Below are 6797 nucleotides of genomic sequence, written 5' to 3'. Positions count from 1 at the left end.
AAAACTCATCACAGAGTCGAAAAGTCAGAGTCCAGATGTACCGCGTCAGCGAAATTCAAAACTCAACACAGAGTCGAAAAGTCAGAGTCCAGAAGTACCGCGTCAGCGAAGTTTAAAACTCAACACAGAGTCGAAAAGTCAGAGTCCAAAAGTGCCGCGTCAGCGAAGTTTAAAACTCAACACAGAGTCGAAAAGTCAGAGTCCAAAAGTACCGCGTCAGCGAAGTTTAAAACTCATCCCAGAGTCGAAAAGTCAGAGTCCAGATGTACCACGTCTGCGAAATTTAAAACTCAACACAGAGTCGAAAACTCAAAGTCCAGATGTACCACGTGAGCAGGATTACACCAGTACACATCAAGATGAATTCCTCAAAGTTTTTAGGAATCCTAGAAAGCGGACACGAAACCATTCAACGAAGTAGTCGAGTTCAAATCCCCCGAAGAAGGAGGGAAATGTAAGGACGGAATTTTGTACAAATTCCGCCCTACATAAAACTTATTATTTTTTATTAAAAATCGTCTGGATAAAACTCGATTTATATATTTAAACAAATAAACAAAGCCAACCGCGAACATACGCACAAACGACACGCAAAACAAAGCCAACCGCGAACATACGCACAAACGACACGCAAAACAAAGCCAACCGCGAACACACACACACACGACAAGCAAAACAAAGCCAACGGCGAACATACGCACACACGACAAGCATAACAAAGCTGACAGCGAATTACACTTGTGCGGTTGTGCGTGCATTTAAGCAAAGCAAAGTGTCGTATATAAATAGCGGAGATTTTATATGAAAGATCACTTAGCACCGGCACACCGAAGTGAGTAGATCACTACTCCAGCGCTAAGTCCACTTTTAGAAGCCTATAGTGTTTCGACGCTAAGGCTAAATAAATTCGTAGAAACTTGTGAGTAGATCGTATAACGCCTTTGATGTTTTGACGTCTTTGGCTAGAAACTAATTACGTAGATTTGGGAAAAACCCTTTGATGTTCTGACGTCTTTGGGTAAAATTATTGAATAGACTTTATAAACGCCTTTGATGTTTTGACGTCTTTGGCTAGAAACTAATTACGTAGATTTGGAAAAAAACCCTTTGATGTTCTGACGTCTTTGGATAAAACTTACTGAGTAGAATCAAGACTAGAATAAGTTATTTAAAATAATCTTTTTTTTCTTTTAATAAATAAATTTTAAAATAATAAAATCAAACGGTCTTTTACTTTCCACTCATTGGTTTACCAGCTTCGAACTAGTCAATAAAACAAATTTATTGCAACGACCCGGACCGCGACTGAGTAATACCTCAGCAGAATTAAAACGACGAATCCGTGTCGTTACAGTACATTGAATCAAGCGTGGGACAAACTAGTAGAATTGAATCCAGATAAAGAATTTCTTGAATTAGCTAAAGATTACATAAGACATAATAGATTGCCAAAAATAGACGAATTAGAATATATAAAAGAACAGATAGAGAAAGTTGAAGGAATAAAAACAGGAAAATTACAGAGTACATTAGAAGAATTATCAGATGCTAAGTGTGGCTTGGAGTATAAATGCAAACAGCTAGTTCTACAGACAAAAGAATTGACTGTTTTACTTCAAGACGCAGAAAATCAGACGTTAAGCTTGGAAAAAGAACTTCGAAGAGAAGGAAAGTCAGATAAAGACATTAGCATATACCTGGAGGAGGACAGTGAATTAGAAACCAAATTAGGGAAAAGGAAGAAACAATAAAGAAACTCGTGCTACAAGTAAAACAATTACAAAAAGAATTAGAACGCTATTATAAAACGGATCAGGAAAATCCAAGGAAAAATAAAAGTGATTTCGACAAAAATAAACCAATGATCAAAACAAATAATCAAACAACGGAAGAGGAGTTGGCAAATAATAAAGGTTTAGGAACGGAACAAAACATGACGTCCATAAGTGTAATTATGGAAACAGTATCTAAAGTGGTTCCATACTTCGCTGGAACAGAAGGCCCGGAGCTAAGAGCAGAGGTACATAAATTTGTAGCTGGTTGCGAACTAGTGCAACAAGCTTTACCTCAAGCTGGAGCACAATATATTGTAAGATGTGTAAAACAACGGTTAGTGGGTTTAGCATAAGACAATATTGCTAATAGACCCTACTTTACAATAAACGATTTGTGCGAAGCTGTCAAACGAACGTATTTAAGAAGGAGGACCCTTGAGCACATCAGAGAAGATTTAACACTCAACAAGCAAAGACAGAATGAATCTGCTACCGCTTATGGGGGGCGCCTACAGGCTCTACTCCACGAAGCGGAGACACAAATAAAAAATCAAAGGGGTGAAGTGGAAATCCTGTCGCAATTAAGAGAGTACAAACAGTTAGCAGTCAGGTGTTTCACAAAGGGACTTAGAGACAGTAATTTAAACACCGATTTATTGGATTGGAGAATGACACAATAACTAAACTTGTGGCCATAGCAGAATCAGCGGAAGAGCTTTTAGGGGAACATCGTTCTAATATTAACATGTCGTTAGCAGAAACAAAGTGTGTTTTTTGTAACAAATTAGGACACGGATGGGTAAATTGCCAAGACAGACAAAACACACCGTACTGCTCAAATTGTGGTAAATATGGTCATGAGAATGGCCCAAAATGTAGAATTGGTACAATTAATGAGATAACTACGAAACAAATAACATGTGATTTCTGTAAAAAAATAGGGCATGACTCTTCAAAATGTTTTAAGAAATTGAATACGTTGTTTTGTAATATTTGTAAAGTAAAGGGGCATGAACAAAATAGGTTTTCTAAATTTGTAAATTCAGACAATAGAAATCAACGTCAAATAACAAATAATTATAGTCGTTGGACAAGTAACCAAAATTATTCACAACACAGAAATAAACCACAGAATAACCAAGTGAGCAGTAGCTCTGGAGGAGAGAAAATTAAATGTTTCAGATGTGGAATAGAAGGGCATATGGCAAAGGTTTGCCGAGTAACACTATCTACTCAGCAGGGAAACTCCAACCGGCCCAGTCTAAGACGCTAGACTGGAATGCCGACAAACAAAGAAGGATAAATATAACACAAAAATGGGAACCAGCATCAAAAATAAAAGATAAAGTCCAAAGGAATGTATTAGAAAAAAAGAAAGAATATAAATTAAACATAATGGAAGCAAAAGAATCTCATAACTTGAAAGTAAATAGCATAAAGTTAACAAATATGGCAGATTATACATTTAAGAAATTTAAAGAACAATTATCAAATGATTGTAAGAAATATTTGGTAATTATTGTAATACATGTACTGATTATATGCATGTTAATAATGTCAGTTTTTTCATCACTGTGGGAGCAGTTGAAAATCAATAAAAATTGGATGTCTCAGAATTTTCGAATACCACGGGTTACGGGAATGAATTACAATACCATGGACGGTATTAGTCAATCGTTCGATGATGCCTATATAGAAGTACCTTGTAAACAGGCAGTGGGCAATAAATTGTTATTTCTAGTGGATTCCGGAGCTGACACAAGTTTGATAAAGTCCGAAGCGCTATTAAATAAAGCAGAAATAAATAAACGCAATATAAAGGGACTGATAGGAGCCTTTGGTGGTAACATAAGTACATTGGGTACAGTAAAAATAGAGCATGGGGAATTTACTGAGTTAAAATTCAACATGCATGTAGTTCCATTGGGAAGCAAGATACCAGCAGATGGATTACTGGGAAGAGATGAACTATGGAATCGTTCAACAATGGATACAATTGGAAAAGTTCTAAAATTACATGATAATAAGAAAGAAGTGGCAGTTTTACCTCTGATAGACATTGCAGATCACGGTCGGATTTGTATAACTGAGTGTATCACGATCCCACCTAGATTTACAATGGTAGTGCCAATAAAAACAGCACCTAAAAGGGGAACAGTAATTGTTCATAAAAAAAAAATTTTGCCAAAAGTTTACTCAGGAGAATGCCTTACTAAAGTAATAAATGGTATAGGCTACGTAAAAATTTTAAATGCAAATAATTATTCTGTTAAAATTGATGCAGAAATTGAGTTAGAGGGTAGTGATATGTCTAATTTTGATGAATACAGGCTACCAAATGTCAATTTAAATAAGGAAATTAATATGGAGGAACGTTATGAGTTGCTATTAGAAACAGTAAATTTGGACAAGAATTTAAATGCAGAGGAAAGAAGTCTGATAACAAAAACTATTAAAGAATATAATGATGTGTTTCATTTACCAGGAGATAGACTTACATACACTTCTGTGTTAAAACATGACATTCTAACAGAACTAGGTCAGATACCAATAAATCAACGCCAATATAGATTACCAGAAACACATAAAGAAGAGATAAACAAACAAGTAAATAAAATGCTGGAGGAAGGAATTATAACTAAAAGCAAGTCATCATGGAATTCACCAATAATTTTAGTACCTAAAAAACTTGGTACGGATGGGAAAAAGAAATGGCGTCTAGTGGTAGATTTCAGAAAAATAAATGAAAAAACCATCGAACAAGTTTTTCCAATTCCGAGAATAGATGAAATTTTAGATCAGTTAGGTTGTAGTAGATATTTTACGACTTTGGATTTAGCTAGTGGCTATCACCAAGTGATAGTTGAACACAAAGACAGAGAAAAAACAGCATTTAGTACGGGACTTGGACATTTTGAATTTCGACGTATGCCGTTTGGATTGACAGGAGCACCCGCAACATTCCAGCGCATAATGAATAGCATTCTGACAGGACTACAGGGAATTGATTGCTTTGTATATCTTGACGATATTGTAATATACGGCAGTAATTTAGAAGAACATGACAAACGATTTAGGAATGTATTACAAGCTCTTCGGGAAAACAATTTAAAGCTACAAACTGAGAAATGTCAACTATTAAGGAGAGAATTCGTATATTTAGGACATAAAAGTTCAGACAAAGGAGTGATACCAGACCCGGAGAAAACAAAATGTGTTACAGCCATCCCAGTACCTAGAAATGTAAAAGACCTGCAATCATTTTTAGGTCTAATAAACTACTATAGAAAATTTATTCCACAAGCTGCTCAAGTGTCTTTACCATTGAACAAATTACTGAGGAAAGGGGAAAAGTTCGAATGGAATGAGAAATGTCACAAAGCAATGGACCAGTTGAAAATAGCAGTAACTAGTCCACCAATTTTACAATATCCAGATTTTTCAAAAGAATTTTTATTAACAACGGATGCTAGTAAGGAAGCATTAGGGGCAGTACTATCCCAAGCAGAAGTTGGATCAGACTTACCTATTTACTTCGCAAGCCGTGCTCTCAGCAGTACTGAAAAAAGATACTCAACTATAGAGAAGGAATTACTTGCTATAGTATGGGCAACAAGAAATTTTAGATCACGTTTGCTGGGAAGACATTTTAAAATATATACGGACCATAAGCCATTACGTGGAATTGCTAATCTAAAAGATCAAGACACGCGACTGGGAAGATTTCGTTTGAAGCTACTAGAATATGATTTCGAGATTTTTTATAAACCGGGAAAGACTAACAAAAATGGGGATGCTTTGAGTAGACTTCCAATAGCGGTTATAACAAGGGGTAAAGCAAAAGAGGCGGAACTTGCAAAAAACTCAAATACAATTTCAATAAAAAACCAAGAGGAAATAGAGAATTCAATAGCACATACACACGAAGATTTTGCAGTATACTTAAAAAGTAAAAAAGACATTCAAGAAGTTTTGAAAAAATTTTATGATTCACCAATAGGAGGTCATAAAGGGGTAACTAAAACTTATTTCCGAATAAGAAAGCAGTTCAAGTGGGCAGGCATGCAAAAACAAATAAAAGAATACATAACAGCTTGTCATAAATGCTCACAAAAGCTCAAAAGTGGAGAGATTACCACTGATTCTAACTGACACGCCCCAAAGACCGTTTGATAAAGTATTCATGGATATAGTAGGTCCATTACCGACTACGGAAAGTGGGAATAAACTCATCTTGACTTTTCAAGATGATTTCTCAAAATATCTAATATGTACTGCGTTACCAGATGCAGAAGCCTCAACAGTGGCGAGAAAGTTTTTTCATGAAATTATCGCAACGTTTAATATTCCTAAAGTTTTAATTACGGATAATGGAACGAATTTTACATCAAAGCTTTTCAAAGAAACATGTAAAATTCTGGGTATTAAAAAACTTCAAACTACACCCTATCATCCATAGGCAAACGGAGCTCTTGAACGCAGTCATAGACCTTTAGCAGAGTTCCTGAGGAATTTTGTGAAAGAAGATGGGTCAAATTGGGATGAATGGTTACATCATGCAATGCATGTACATAATAATACAATGCATACAAGCACTAAGCAAACACCTACTAAAACGCTATTTGGTTTTGTATTCGTGATACCAATAAGTTTAAAGCGAAAGCCAACTCCAGTTTATAATTATGACGATTATTCCAAATTGTTAAAATATCAAATACAACGGTCATATGAATTAGTAAGAAAGAACCATAAAATAGCTAAAGAAAAAGCAAAAGAGTACTATGATAAAGGAACTAAAAATAGAATGTTCAAAATAGGGGAAAAAGTGTGGTTGAAAAACCCAAATAGAAAAAATAAATTTTCACCTATATGGGAAGGTCCTTTTCAAGTTACAGAAATACCTACTCCCGTAAACACGAAAATAATTATAAAGGGTAGAGAAAAGATTTTTCACAATAATCTTTTAAAACTACATAAGACATAGTTTGAACTAGCCCTAAGAAATATAGTACTCAACAATTT

This window comes from Teleopsis dalmanni, chromosome X (genome assembly GCF_002237135.1).
Source record: "Teleopsis dalmanni isolate 2A chromosome X, ASM223713v2, whole genome shotgun sequence".
Classification (NCBI taxonomy): Eukaryota; Metazoa; Arthropoda; class Insecta; order Diptera; family Diopsidae; genus Teleopsis; species Teleopsis dalmanni.
Note: the sequence above shows the minus strand (reverse complement) of the source record.